Genomic DNA, 13,528 nt, shown 5'->3' with positions numbered 1-13,528 from the left:
TTTGCAGAAAAAAAATCTAGGTAATAACAGTGATTTCAGATGGTTATTTCATCAGTTCATAAGATAATGTTAGACATGGTACAGGCTACAACGAGAATGTTTTTAGATATTGATGACAGTTGAAATAACCATGTGAAAACAATCAAATATGCAATTCATATTTTTATTTCTAGATAGCACTAGTGGCATGCTTGATCACTGAATTAGCCACATAATTTTAGAGCAAACTAAATTTCCCATTAAAGATTAAAAGCATAAGAATGATGTTTTCAAAATATGATTATTAAATGAAGATTTTTGAGAAAGTCAAAGTAAAGAAATGAATATTATTCCTTTACAATGAGAAAGCTATCTTCTGTATAAATGATTAACTGTGCTGTCACAGAAAGCTCTAATTTAGAAATAAAAACTAATAACTAATAGGAATAACTAATAACTAATAACTCTAGGAGCAGACATTCTGCAACTTGAGACACACACGGCCCAAGTGTGAGAGTAGTTGTGTCTCAGCCACTCTGCTTCCTGTTGAGCTCCTTGTTAACACATCTGCAAGGCTAGCATGACAGCACCAGTGCTTGGGACCCTGACACTTATATGGGAGGCTTGGATGGATCCTAGCTTCAGCCTTGCCCAGCCCTGGGTGTTATGGCCATTTGGGGTATTAATCAGCAGATGAATGACCAGCCTCTCCCCTCCTCTCTGCCCCTCCCCTCCTCCCCCTCCACTCTCCTCCCCTCCCCTCTCCTCTCCTCTATTTTTTCTCTCTGTCTTTAAAGTAAGAAAATCTTTTAAAAAATTAATAACTTTAGATTAAATTGCAGATTTTCTTTTTTTTTTAAAGACATTTATTTGAAAGGCAGAGTTACAGAGAAGCAGAGGCATAGAAAGAGAGACATACGTTGTCCATCTGCTGGTTCTCTCCCTGGATGGCCACAATGGCAGGAGCTGCACGCCTCCAAAGCCAGGAGTCAGGAGCTTCTTCTGGGTCTCCCATACGGGTGCAGAGGCCAAAGCACTGGGGCCTACTTCTACTGCTTTCCCAAGCCACAGCAGAGAACTGGATCTGAAGTGGAGCAGCCAGGATTTGAACCAGCACCCATATGGGATGCCGACACTGCAGGTGACAGCTTTACTTCTATGCCACAGTGCTGGCCCGAAATTAAAAATTTTCAAAGAAACACTGTCAACTGTTAATGTAATCATTAGTTATTAGAAATACCAGTGATCGGCCAGCAGCATGGCTCAATAGGCTAACCCTCTGCCTGCGGCACCGGCACACCAGGTTCTAGTCCCGGTTGAGGCACAGGATTCTGTCCCAGTTGCTCCTCTTCCTGTCCAGCTCTCTGCTGTGGCCGGGGAGTGCAGTGGAGGATGGCCCAGGTCCTTGGGTCCTGCACCCATATGGGAGACCAGGAGAAGCACCTGGCTCCTGCCTTCGGATTAGCGCTGTGCGCCTGCTGCAATAACTGGCTGCAGCGGCCACTGGGGGATGAACCAACGGAAAAAAGGGAGACCTTTCTCTCTATCTCTGTCTCTCTCTCTCACTGTCCACTCTGCCTGTCAAAAAATAAATAAATAAAAAATAAAAAAATAAAAAAGAAATACCAGTGATCAACAGATAATGGCAATTATCTGAAGAGTAATTGAGTATCTGTGTAATGATAAGGTATGTTTTTGCAACTAGAAGAAAAATAATACATTAAAAGGAAGCAAATTTTCACAATTTTAACCTGCTGGCCAGTCTCAACATCACTCATATCAGGAGACAGGTGACTAAGTTCTATGCAACATTTTATGCAAACTTAACCATTAAATACCATGTATAATGCAATTTTTGCTGGGAAAGTTTAATTTGAGTCTAATAGTTCTTTACTTTTGAGTTCTCCATTTAAAAGAATTAGAGGGAATTGAAATGATTGAATCATCACCAAAATAGGGAATAGGGATATATGTCTACTCATCAATAAATCAGAATATTATTAACAAAAGGACTGCTGAAAATTAAAAAGTCTGGGTGCATAACAACCACCTACAACTGGTTCTGAATAGATCCTGTTGTGCAAAATGAGCTGTCATAATGATTTTGAGGAAAAATACTAAACAGGAATAGTTGATGAGCAATTTTAAATTTGTGATATGTCATCTTTACAATGTAAGATAATTTTATCTGAAATATGCAAGAATTAAAAATTGAATTATTTATATTTTTGAAATGTTAATATTAACTGTACTTATTTAGAGATGCAAATTAATTTTATGTATACCATAAATAGCTCAGATTTGAAGGAGCTTTACAGATTTGTGTGTGTGTGTGCATGTGTATATGTAGATACATGAAGCTTCTTCAAATCTCAGCACGCACACACACATACACACACAGTAACCTAATACTCAAATAGTTGAGCTAGGGGCTCACTTTTCTCTCTGATCATCGGTATAAAGATTTCTTCTTTAGCACAGCAGAGAATTGTTTTTCCTGCTTAAGTATTATTCAAAGTATTTTGTTTGAGGTAAATGCTGTTCAAGCATCCTTAGTGTCCATGAATAGTATTTATATAAAAATCAGTAGCTGACCCTTCAGATTCACAGGTTAGACAGTGACAGAGAGAGAGAGAGAAAGGTTTTCCTTCCGTTGGTTCATCCCCCAGATGGCTGCTAAAGCCAGAGCTGTGCCAATCCAAAGCCAGGAGCCAGGCACTTCCTCCTGGTCTCCCATGCAGGTGCAAGGCCATCCTCCACTGCCTGCCCAGGCCACAGCAAACTGAGAGATTTTCTTCTGGAGCATAGGAAAGATTATATTAATGCTTACAGCCACGTTCTGTCTGACTGGCAGGATGACAGACACAGAGGAGACCAGATAGACCAGGACGCACAGATCTTCATGAGGACCTGCTCGGAAGCAATTCAGCAGCTCAGGACAGATGCGCACAGGGAGGTCCCCTCCCAGCAGGTGAAGGAGCACAGCACTGCCACTCTGGATTTCATCGAGGATTACTTAAAAAGAGTGTGTGAACTTCACTCAGAACAGAGAGTCATCCGAGTTAAACGAGTGGTGGATAAGAAGAGATTATCTAAGCTGGAACCAGAACCAAATGCAAAAACAAGAGAATCCATCGCTTCTGAGAAAGCGTCACAGAATCCTTCAAAAGACTCTGAAGAGAAACCTGCCTCTGAAGAGTTCCCAGAAAAGACTGTGTCTGAAGCGCAGCCTGACTGGAGTGCCTGGGGAGATGGCAAAGGAGAAGAGGAGTTATCCCCAGAAGAAATGCAAATGTTTGAACAAGAAAATCAGCAGCCCATTGGGGAGATGAACAGCTTGTTTGACGAAGTGAGGCAAATCGAAGGGAAAGTGGTTGAAATTTCCAGACTCCAAGAGATATTCACGGAAAAGTTGTTGCAACAGGAAGTGGAGGTTGACAACATCACCAGTTGGTGGTTGGAGCGACTGGAAACATCAAGGAGGGCAACGAAGACATAAGAGAGGCCATCAAGAACAACGCCGGCTTCCGCGTGTGGATCCTCTTCTTCCTCGTGATGTGCTCCTTCTCCCTGCTCGGGCGGCGGCGCCGGCAGTCTGCACTGGCAGCTTGGCAGGCGTGCGCCTCTGCATGTCTCTGGCACTGTGGCGTGACTGTCACCAGGGTGTCACAGAGCTGCTTCAGGGGAGAGGGGCCTGAGCCACACCTGCGGATTCCCATACGAAGCGACACCCAGACTTGAGTCCTTAGCTGAGCACACGGAAGTGGTCTGTGCAGCAGTCACTGGGCAGGGTGGGCTCGGGGAGGGGCGTTAACCACCTGACCGCGAGGCTGCCGGCCAGCGGCGGCTCCTCACTCAGCAGAGTCTGACCCTGCCTGTCCCCGGAGCTCCAGGGAAGAACGCGTCTAATGACGGCTCTCACGAATGCTCGCTCCCTTGTCTCTGCACGGCTTCCTGTCTGCCCGAGTCAGCGGATGCGCGGTCCGAGAAAATTCCCACCTGCCTTGTTCATCCAATAAATCTGATGACGGCCCTCTGTTGTGTTGTCGGTGAGTTAACAGCCCGGGCCCTCGGCCACAGTCTGCCTGGCCCGACTAAGCCCAGAACCACTCACAGCAGGTGCAGGCCAGGGCACCTGCGGCCTGCTTTCCCATCACTGGGTCTATGGAAGGGGCCACGGAAGCGCGGGCCTACTGCCCCGACCCCCGGAAATGTCAGCAGGGCAGCAGCCGGTTGCAGCCGGAAACAAGGCCCGAGTCGGCTGTGTGTGCAGGGTGTGTGTACAGGGTCAGCGGCAGCAGCACCGGCGGCCGAGCGTCCCTGCACAGAGTGGGCGTGGCGAGTGTGCGGCCTCTGCTCCTGATCTCGCTGTGCCTGCGCCCAGGGCAGCACTCGCCCACCTGCTGAGGGCATGGGTGTCAGTCATCCCTGATGTCGCCAAGCGCATTCCGGGGAGCAGCAGTGGGGCTGACCGTGGCCACCGTGCCGGTCTCATTATTTGTGATTTATTTCTGACCTCAGCTGTGTGACTTTTGGCGCACCTGCCAGAGACAGCACAAACAACACGGAGAAAACGGCTGCGAATATCTTTTTTTCTATTTAATTGACTTACACATTTAGTTTATCTAACTGGTGGTTTTTGTAAACATTTTAATGTCGAGATTCAAATTGAAACGTGGTTTTCTTACAAAAAAACAGTCCTCTGGAAGAGGAGCAACCGGGACAGAACTGGCACCCCAACCCCCAACCAGGACTAGAACCTGGGGTGTCGGGGCCTTAGGCAGAGCATTAGCCTAGTGAGCCTCAGTGCCAGCAGCAATGTGACTTCTTCAAGGCTTTTGGCATAACTGACAATCTGCACAAGAGCGACCAGCACTCAGTCCTCTGGTGAGCCCTATTTCTGTTTATGTGTTGCTCTTCCTGTTTGCGTGATCCTGAGAGCAGAGAAATTCTACCCAGGCAGGCTCTGTGGGAAGCAGGAAGAGGGGTGCTTCTTTGTAACAGTTCTTTGTGGAACTGCTACAAAGACGGTATCATGCATGTCTCCCTTGGTTTCCTCCTCACAATCTGTGAGCTAGATTGTCCTCATTTCATGTAGAAGGAAACCAAGGCTCAGAGAGGTCAGCCAAGGTGCCCGAGGTCACACAGCAAATGAATAGGATGCCAGAATGCAAGGAGTCCCCACCTGCGCCCTTCTGACTCTGCCAGTCAGCGGCTGTGAGCCTAGGTAGGTGCAGACCAGCAGCTCCTCTCAGTGTCAGATGCAGAGAAGTCACCAATTGCATCGCTGGTCTAGCGCCTCCTTCATCGATGGGTCTCCAAGCTCCAGTTGCCTTATATTAATCAGCGCAATTCCAAAAATGTGACAACTCCAAAATGTAATTAACAGTTCATCTTTTTTTTTTTTTAATCAGCAAAGTGAATGATCTTTCTTTTCTTTTTTTTTCATTTTTGTTATTTATTTGACAAGCAGAGTTAGTGAGAGAGAGACAGAGAGAAAGGTCTTCCTTCTGTTGGTTCACTCCCCAGATGGCCTCTAAGGGCAGCATACTGTGCGTATCCTAAGCCAGGAGCCAGGTGCTTCCTCCTGGTCTCCCATGCAGGTGCAGGGACCAAGCACTTGGGCCATCTTCTACTGCCTTCCGAGGCCACAGCAGAGAGCTGGACTGGAAGAGGAGCAACTGGGACAGAACCCAGAGTACTGGCGGCACAGGCGGAGCATTAGCCTAGTGAGCTGTGGCGCCAGCCTAGCCCAACTTTTAATCAATAAGATTATGTCACTTGCCCAGAAAAATAATACAAACAGCAGTGTTACTCTAGGATAATGTCACAATACTCTCTAATAAACCTTCCATTCAAGGTTCTTGCACAGGATGAAGTCACACAACTGAGTGTTTTCAAAATATAAGCTACTTGAGTTTATGCCTATTTGCTAATGTGTGCTTGTGTGTTAAAGTCTAATCCTAGAATTGCTCTCACTTGACAACAGGTTTGGGTAGAGGGGAAAAGGAAAGAACTTTAATCCTAAATTGTTTCAAATTTTACTTACATCTAATGAAAGAAAGTAATGTATGCGATTACCAAAACTGGTTTAACTGTTTACAGTATGCTTAGGCCACAAACATCATTTATTCCCTTTGTTATTATCTCTTTCACATTAAAAAGCTCCATTTTTTCCAACTTTCTGTGTTAGGCAAACTTGATCCACTATTATGATAACAACAGTTATCATAGTTATGATAACAACAGTTATAATTTTGATATGATATGATAACAACAGTTATAATTTTAGCTAAAGAAAATTTCTGTAAATGATCCAATGACAGCTTATCATTTTATTTATCATGACAAATATTGCTTCCCTAAATATTTCAGACCATATATAATATAGAGTACACAACATAGTGAAAATGTTGTTTCCATGTTACCCATGAAACAAACATATTTCAATTTACTGCTTAGAAGCTATCAGTACCCAAAAAACCCATGCAACACAAGGTAGGAACATAGTATTAAATTTAATGGAAATCATGGAATGTGGACTTTCTAATTACCATAGTTATCATTTTGATTCCTATGTATTAGCTAGAAAATCTACAGATGCAAAAACAACACAAAGGATATTAATGAAATAGATATTTATATAATCTTGCCCATTTCCTTTAAAGGAAAAAGATTCAAACATAAGCAAGAGTCAGTTACATTTAAATCAGTATTCTTAGAAAATTTTATTCCATCTGTTAATATAAATATGGACACGTGAGTAAATCAATTTCAAAGTCAGTTCATCCTTTATGCTTTAGATAACTACAGCACCTGCAAATGAATGTCATGAGGACATTTAAAATGTCTTGCCAATGAGGTGAAGTCAGCTCAGTTAGTGGAAGGCTAATCCTGATAGTAATTCTATCATCACCAGGAAAACGAATCCTACTTCTGGGAATCACATCTCACTCTCAGCCAATGGTGAGGGGATAATAAGGTTGTGTATCATTTTTTTCAGACTGAAAAAAATTTTCTTAATAATCATCTAAATGAATGCCCAGGTTTCTTCACCTTCAATTATAAGCGTGAGTCATTTTTAAATTTTTTTTTTGACAGGCAGAGTTAGACAGTGAGAGAGAGAGAGAGAGACAGAGACAGAGACAGAGACAGAGAGAAAGGTCTTCCTTTTTCCGTTGGTTCATCCCCCAAGTGGCCTTACCTGCTGGCCTGCAGTGGCCAACGCACTGTGCCAATCCAAAGCCAGGAGCCAGGTGCTTCCTCCTGGTCTCCCATGTGGGTGCAGGGCCCAAGTACTTGGGCCATCCTCCACTGCCTTCCCGGGCCACAGCAGAGAGCTGGACTGGAAGAGGAGCAACTGAGACAAAATCCGGTGCTCCAACCGGGACTAGAACCTGGGGTGCCAGAGCCACAGGCGGAGGATTAGCCTAGTGAGCTGCAGCACCGGCCACGCATGAATCATTTTCAAGCAGAACCTTAATGAGAAAGAGAACAAGTGAAATTTCACCTTGGAAAGAAGTGATGTACAAAAGGTCAAAGTACTCCATCAGTGTTGTCCTTAGTAGAGCCATTTGAATAAATGAGGACCAAAAACTTTAAAAGAGCAGTAAAATTGTGTTATTCCATCCATTAGCCTATGTGGTTAATGAATTCTAATTACTAATAGTTCATTTATTCATGTGCAGAGACAGTTATTAGTATGTCTCCTAGGCTTATTTCTGATCTGTGTCATTCAATCATAGGGATTCTTGTATTTGAGTACAATAAATGACCTAGTTTCTACTTATGTATTTTTGGAAACAACAAAATTAATAATCTTTCTTCATTAATCAAACTCATGAATCCCAGTATTTGATCAAAAGACACGTCTAATCATAGTACTCATTGCCATTCCAAAATTGATTTACAGAATAATTACCATGGGAAAGGGTTAAAGATCCAAGTAATTTTACCTTAATATTGGTTTTCAATTCATATCTTCTATTAATATTTTATAATCTGTTCCACCCTCTTGGAGGTAAGTGTGTGATTGCTATTTTGAAAATTTTTGATGAGGGAGATGAGAATTAGACTGGTTATAGCTTATGCATATGATCACTTGACTCATTAATGACAATGCAAAGACCTCAACTCCATTTATAATGCTTTGTCTGTCTGATTCACTGTTAGTTCCAAATAATGTCTTAAGCAATGCGTTTCTCTTTGAGAATCACCTTTAAACCATACCTAAAGAATTCTAGTGAAAACTGTCAATATTGAGCATTACTAAGGCCACATATTCAATAGTCATGTTTCATCTTAACAACTATCATTCAAATCTGTCGCTCGCCCTCTTCGTGGAGGAACGACACAGGACCCTGCGCTGTTCTTTCGTCTGCTCGGCCCTCCCCGGGTTTGCTGCTGGTTCTTCCCGGGTTGGCTACTGTCCCTTCCACCTCCGTGGAAGGGCGGTTCCCCCTGGCCACATTCCCCACTTCCGCAGGGGAGCGGCACACCGCCGGCCGGCTCTCTCAGGGGCTGCACAGGTGTTCCTTCAGATGTTCCCCTTAGATGTTCCTGGTGCATGCCGTCTCTCTCCTCCTTTATAGTCCTCTTCCACCAATCCCAACTCTGCTACCCACATGCTGAGTACGCTGCTCTCCTCCAATCAGGAGCAGGTCCCACAGTTTATTGGTTGAACTGGAGGCAGCTGTGCGGAAGCTGTTTACTTCTCTCCCAGCGCCATATTGTGGGAGAGCAGATGCATAGAATAAGTCTTAATTCCAGTAACTCAGTCTAGTCCGGGTTGCTCCCCACAAAATCGCTAATATAATAAAAATTTATAGCCACTCTATATATTCATCTCTCAAAATAATCAACCAATTATTCTTACTTAAATGATACAACAACACTATGATCAACAACAATTTGAAAATGGGCAAGCTAAGATTTACAAAAGCTGTGACTACACATTATAGACCTGCAACCTTAACTGGGCTTTTGATTTGGAACTTATGCTTACAAAAGTGATGTTGATGCATGTATGATAATTCAATGAATGTAACAACTGTGAGAAAATTATGTGAATGCTATTGAAATAATAATAATGATTGTTATTAGGAGAATTTAAACTTTTATCAGGAAGGTGATATTTGTGAGAATACTACTTTTAAAGTATATTTTGATTGTGAAAGACACATTTACATTTTGTCATGGGATTACAGACTTGCTTCCTCTCTGATTCTGAAGGAATTATTTGAACTCCAATAACCTTATTTGCAATATGGACACATTGATGTTCAGTGCTGCATAAGGAGGTTGTTATCAGAATTCTCACAGGTTATCTCATGTAATCCTCACCACCTTCCAATGAGGTGATTTTTCAGATGGTTGAAGAACTAAATCTGGGGAGATTTAGTTAATAAATCTCTTCATTCTTACATAGGAATGAATTCTGATTCATATCCAGATTTCCCTGACACAAAAGTTCATGCTTTTTTCACTATGCCATGTAGTTTACCCAACAGCATAGTTAATAAGACACAATATCACTGATGATGTATTTGTAGAATCTTTGAATTGAATTTGAATGTTGATCATTTTTAGCCAACTATAGAAATACAGAAATTACTCTGCCAGAAAGTAATGTGTAACCAATTCAAGTGATACCAATGAGTTTTTAGAAATTGTGCACAATAACCTTTTTACAAAATGGTTAATTTTTCCCAGTACACACATATGGCTATCTCATAGCCCTTTTAAATAGAGAAATATAATTTTCACAAATATGGGTTTACAAAGCATGGTGGTCATGAACTCTTTTCTATATTTCCAAATTGGACAGCCAGACATAGAGTTCCTCTAAGTGGTTGGCCCAGTGAATCATGTCACAAAGATAGTACTGGTTGAAAGAACTGAGTACCAAACTCAACTCTAAATGTTCTATTTCAATCCAGTAGATTCTATTGGGGCTGCTCTTGGAAAAATGGCAGGCTGGCTTACTTCCGTATTTCTCATTCATCCCTGAATTGGAGGGAAAGAGCCAAAAATTGAGAGAAATAGATGGGTTTTTAAAAAAATTTCTTTCACCTATATAATTTAAAATCATTTTAATTGAGCACCACTGATAGCTAATAAATAATTCAAAAAGGGGTCTTCCTAACTCTTACATTTAGACAGGATGAAAATTGATTCACATTTGAAATAATTGCTTTATGACTAGTGAATTAATCATGTGTGTGGAATATAATAGGTGGTGATTGATTCCATAAGAAGTTTGCAACATAGCTAAATGCAATAGTATTGAATTGGTTTCAAAGTATTCTATAACATGACCAGAAACACTGAGAATTAGAAGTATTAAATAGATTACTTGCTTACAGTCTTCAGGTCTAAGTAGGTATGCAGTCTAAACTGAAGGAGATATTTCAAGTAGTCCACAGCATAATCAAATAGAAGAGAAACTTAACGAGAAAACACAAATACCTGTGTTGTCAGCACAGGCATAATAATTTGTTTTAAACCAGTAGAATTGTCATTCTAATACACAATTTTTAGATTAAATTTCTCAGTAGCTAGCTTCCTACTGACTCCAGTTTTAGAAATAGCAATACATCAAAAGAAAGTGTAGAAGCAGTGTACTTCCAAAATTTTAAGAGTTCCCATGTCTTCATTTCAATACCACTCAACTTATATCAAAATCTACATAAGTATAGAATAGATAATACTTTTATATAATTATCATATTTAATTATAAATGGAATGATGTCATAGACATAATGTCTAACATTTTTTCTGGTGTTCACAACTCTATTTGAAAAATTAGATTATTTCAAAGTTGATTTCAAAACTGATGCAGAAATGATAGAGAAAATAGAATATACTATAGTATATAGGTCTTATCATATTTATTTAGCCAAAGTATCTCTTTTTTTATTTATTTGAAAGGCAGAGTTACTGAGAGGCAGAAGCAGAGAGACAGAGGTCTTCCATCCGCCAGTTCACTTACAAGATGTCTGCAATGGCCAGAACTGCACCACTCCAAAGCCAGGAGCTAGGAGCTTCTTCTGGATCTTCCACCTGGGTGCAGTGGCCCAAAGACTTAGGCCATCTTCTATTGCATTCCCAGGCCATAGCAGAGAGTTGGATTGGAAGTGGAGCAGCCAGGACTTGAACCAGTGACCATATGAGATGCCGGCACTGCATGCAGTAGCTTTACCCACTATGCCACAGCGCTGGCCCCCAAAGTGTCTTCTCCATAAGTATGTTCTTGTGTAACTGTAATTACTTCTTTTTTTCTTTTCAGGGTTTACTCTGGTTATTTACTGTTAAGCAAGAATTGGAATCCAGATTGTTCTGTTTTCAGATAGTTATTTTGTTTAACATAACCTATCAAACTCTTTACAAAATTATTTATCATATTCTGTTTGTTCATATGGGTAGTTTTCAAACTTCAGTCATACAAATAAAATTCAGGTAATCAGTGATTCATTTTGTCTTAAAAATTCTATGTATTACTTTAAAAGAAAATCTGTCCAGCTGAACATCATGACACAAATGGACCATTTTTACACACATATTCTTATAATTGTATCCAAGGTTGATAGCTAACAAGAAAAAAAGAAATCAAAGTGCTTCACAATCTTAAGTGTGCTTGGTATTGATTTGCAGATGTTGACTGGATTGTTTTTAGTTGAATGATGAAATTATTCCAATGATGATTTTTAGAACATGAAGTAAAGGATATTGAAGGTTATTTTTTTCTTCTTTCAGTTTAGCCCATTTGAAAGGGGATAAGAAAATTGTATTTGGGAAAACAGAACCTTTAAAGGAGTATTAATTATATTTTTAAAATACTAGTTTATCTTCATCTAATTGAAAGAGAGAGAGAGAGAGAGAGGGAGAGAGAGAGAGAGATGTCTTCGCTCTGTTAATTCATGCCCCAAATGTCCACAACTGTGAGGACTGGTCCAGGCCAACATCAGGAGCTCAGAAGTCCATTTGCGTCTCACACATAGGTGGCATGGGCCCAAGTATTTGAGCCATCATCTGTGACTCCCAAGATTCACAGTTGGAAGCTGGATAGGAAGTGGAGGAACCAGAACTTGAACCAGCACTCAATATGGGATGCGAGAATCCCATGGGGTAGGTTAACACACTGCTATATGATGCTCATCCAAGAAAATTCAATTTTGAATATAATGTCATCTGAAATATGCTGATATGTAATTGATATTAACAACTGGAAGATGATTAATAAAAAAGTTTACTTTATAGGATAACTTATTAACAGACAGTAGTCAAAGAAACCTTTGAAGGAGATAAATGAGTCGGTAGAAATAACTATATCAGGGAAGCATTAAGTTAATAGAGGGATCTAAGTTAATAAAACCTAAGTCAAGGAGAGTTAACAAATGTGCACTTTATGAATAAGAGGTTTCAAGGCTTTGGATCTGTAATTTTAAGTTGAAGATAAATACTAGCAACTGATAATGAACAATATTAAATTGCCAGAGATATTGTTTCTATTTAACAAACTTTTTATACTACATGTGATCATGATGTTGTCATATTGTGTTACATCAGAAGAAAAAGAATCAAACAAGTAGATCCTTTCATTTATGAGCCTTCAAATAATATTAATGAACTAAAATTTCATAAATTCTCTCTCAAGCTTGAAATTACATAATTGATTTTAATATGAATAAATAAGATTTCCTATTAGAAAATGATGTACTTTATACAATTTTAAGAGTTAATAAAAGTATTATGTAAATCTTTTTAAACTCTCTATTGTATATACCAATGGCCAGTATCCTGAACAAACTGATAAAGGCAAGAGTGAAAATAATAATCCTTAATTTATTTTTTTATTTTGTTATCCCTTAGGACTTAATTTCTTTTTTTTTAAGATTGATTTGTTTATTTGAAAGTCAGAGTTATACAGAGAGAAGAGAGGCAGAGAGAGAAAGGTCTTCCATCTGCTGGTTCACTCCCCAATTGGCTGCAACAGCAGAGCTGCACCAATCTGAAGCCAGGAGCCAGGAGCTTCTTCTGGGTCTCCCACACAGGTGCAGGGGCCCAAGGGCTTGGGCCATCTTCTACTGCTTTCCTAGGCCACAGCAGAGAGCTGGATTGGAAGTGGACCAGCTAGGACTCCAACCAGTGCCCACACGGGATGCCGGCACTGCAGGAGGCAGCTTTACCGGCTATGCAAGAGTGCTGGCCCCAGTACTTAATTTCAATAACTAAATGCTAACAGAAATATTAGAATATAGATATGATATAATAAATCTCTCACTCTAAAAGAAAGAACTCACAGATCTGCTTTATAATGCCACTATACTCTGCAACACCAGGACTGTAACAATCATTTCTCATTTCTCAATGCATTGTAATCTGCCTGGTAGATCTAAGGGAGAACCTGCCTTCATTCCATTACTCTGGACTAACACCTTCCAGAACAGTCTCCTATGTACCTTATAGCGACCCTGTAGGACTGCAGTGAGGTGGCTCACATCTGCTAGTCCTAGGACTCATGCTGTTGTTATAAGACACAGCACCGGGC

General features: G+C 40.7%; 1 pseudogene; it reads left to right on the top strand.

Annotated features, from left to right (window-relative positions):
* Positions 1–2,570: 2,570 nt before the first annotated feature.
* On the top strand, positions 2,571–4,183 carry LOC127488719 (syntaxin-18 pseudogene; annotated as a pseudogene).
* The last annotated feature ends 9,345 nt before the right edge of the window (positions 4,184–13,528 follow it).

This window comes from Oryctolagus cuniculus, chromosome 7, assembly GCF_964237555.1.
Source record: "Oryctolagus cuniculus chromosome 7, mOryCun1.1, whole genome shotgun sequence".
In the NCBI taxonomy this organism is placed as follows: domain Eukaryota; kingdom Metazoa; phylum Chordata; class Mammalia; order Lagomorpha; family Leporidae; genus Oryctolagus; species Oryctolagus cuniculus.
This window is presented reverse-complemented; position numbering and strand designations above follow the sequence as displayed.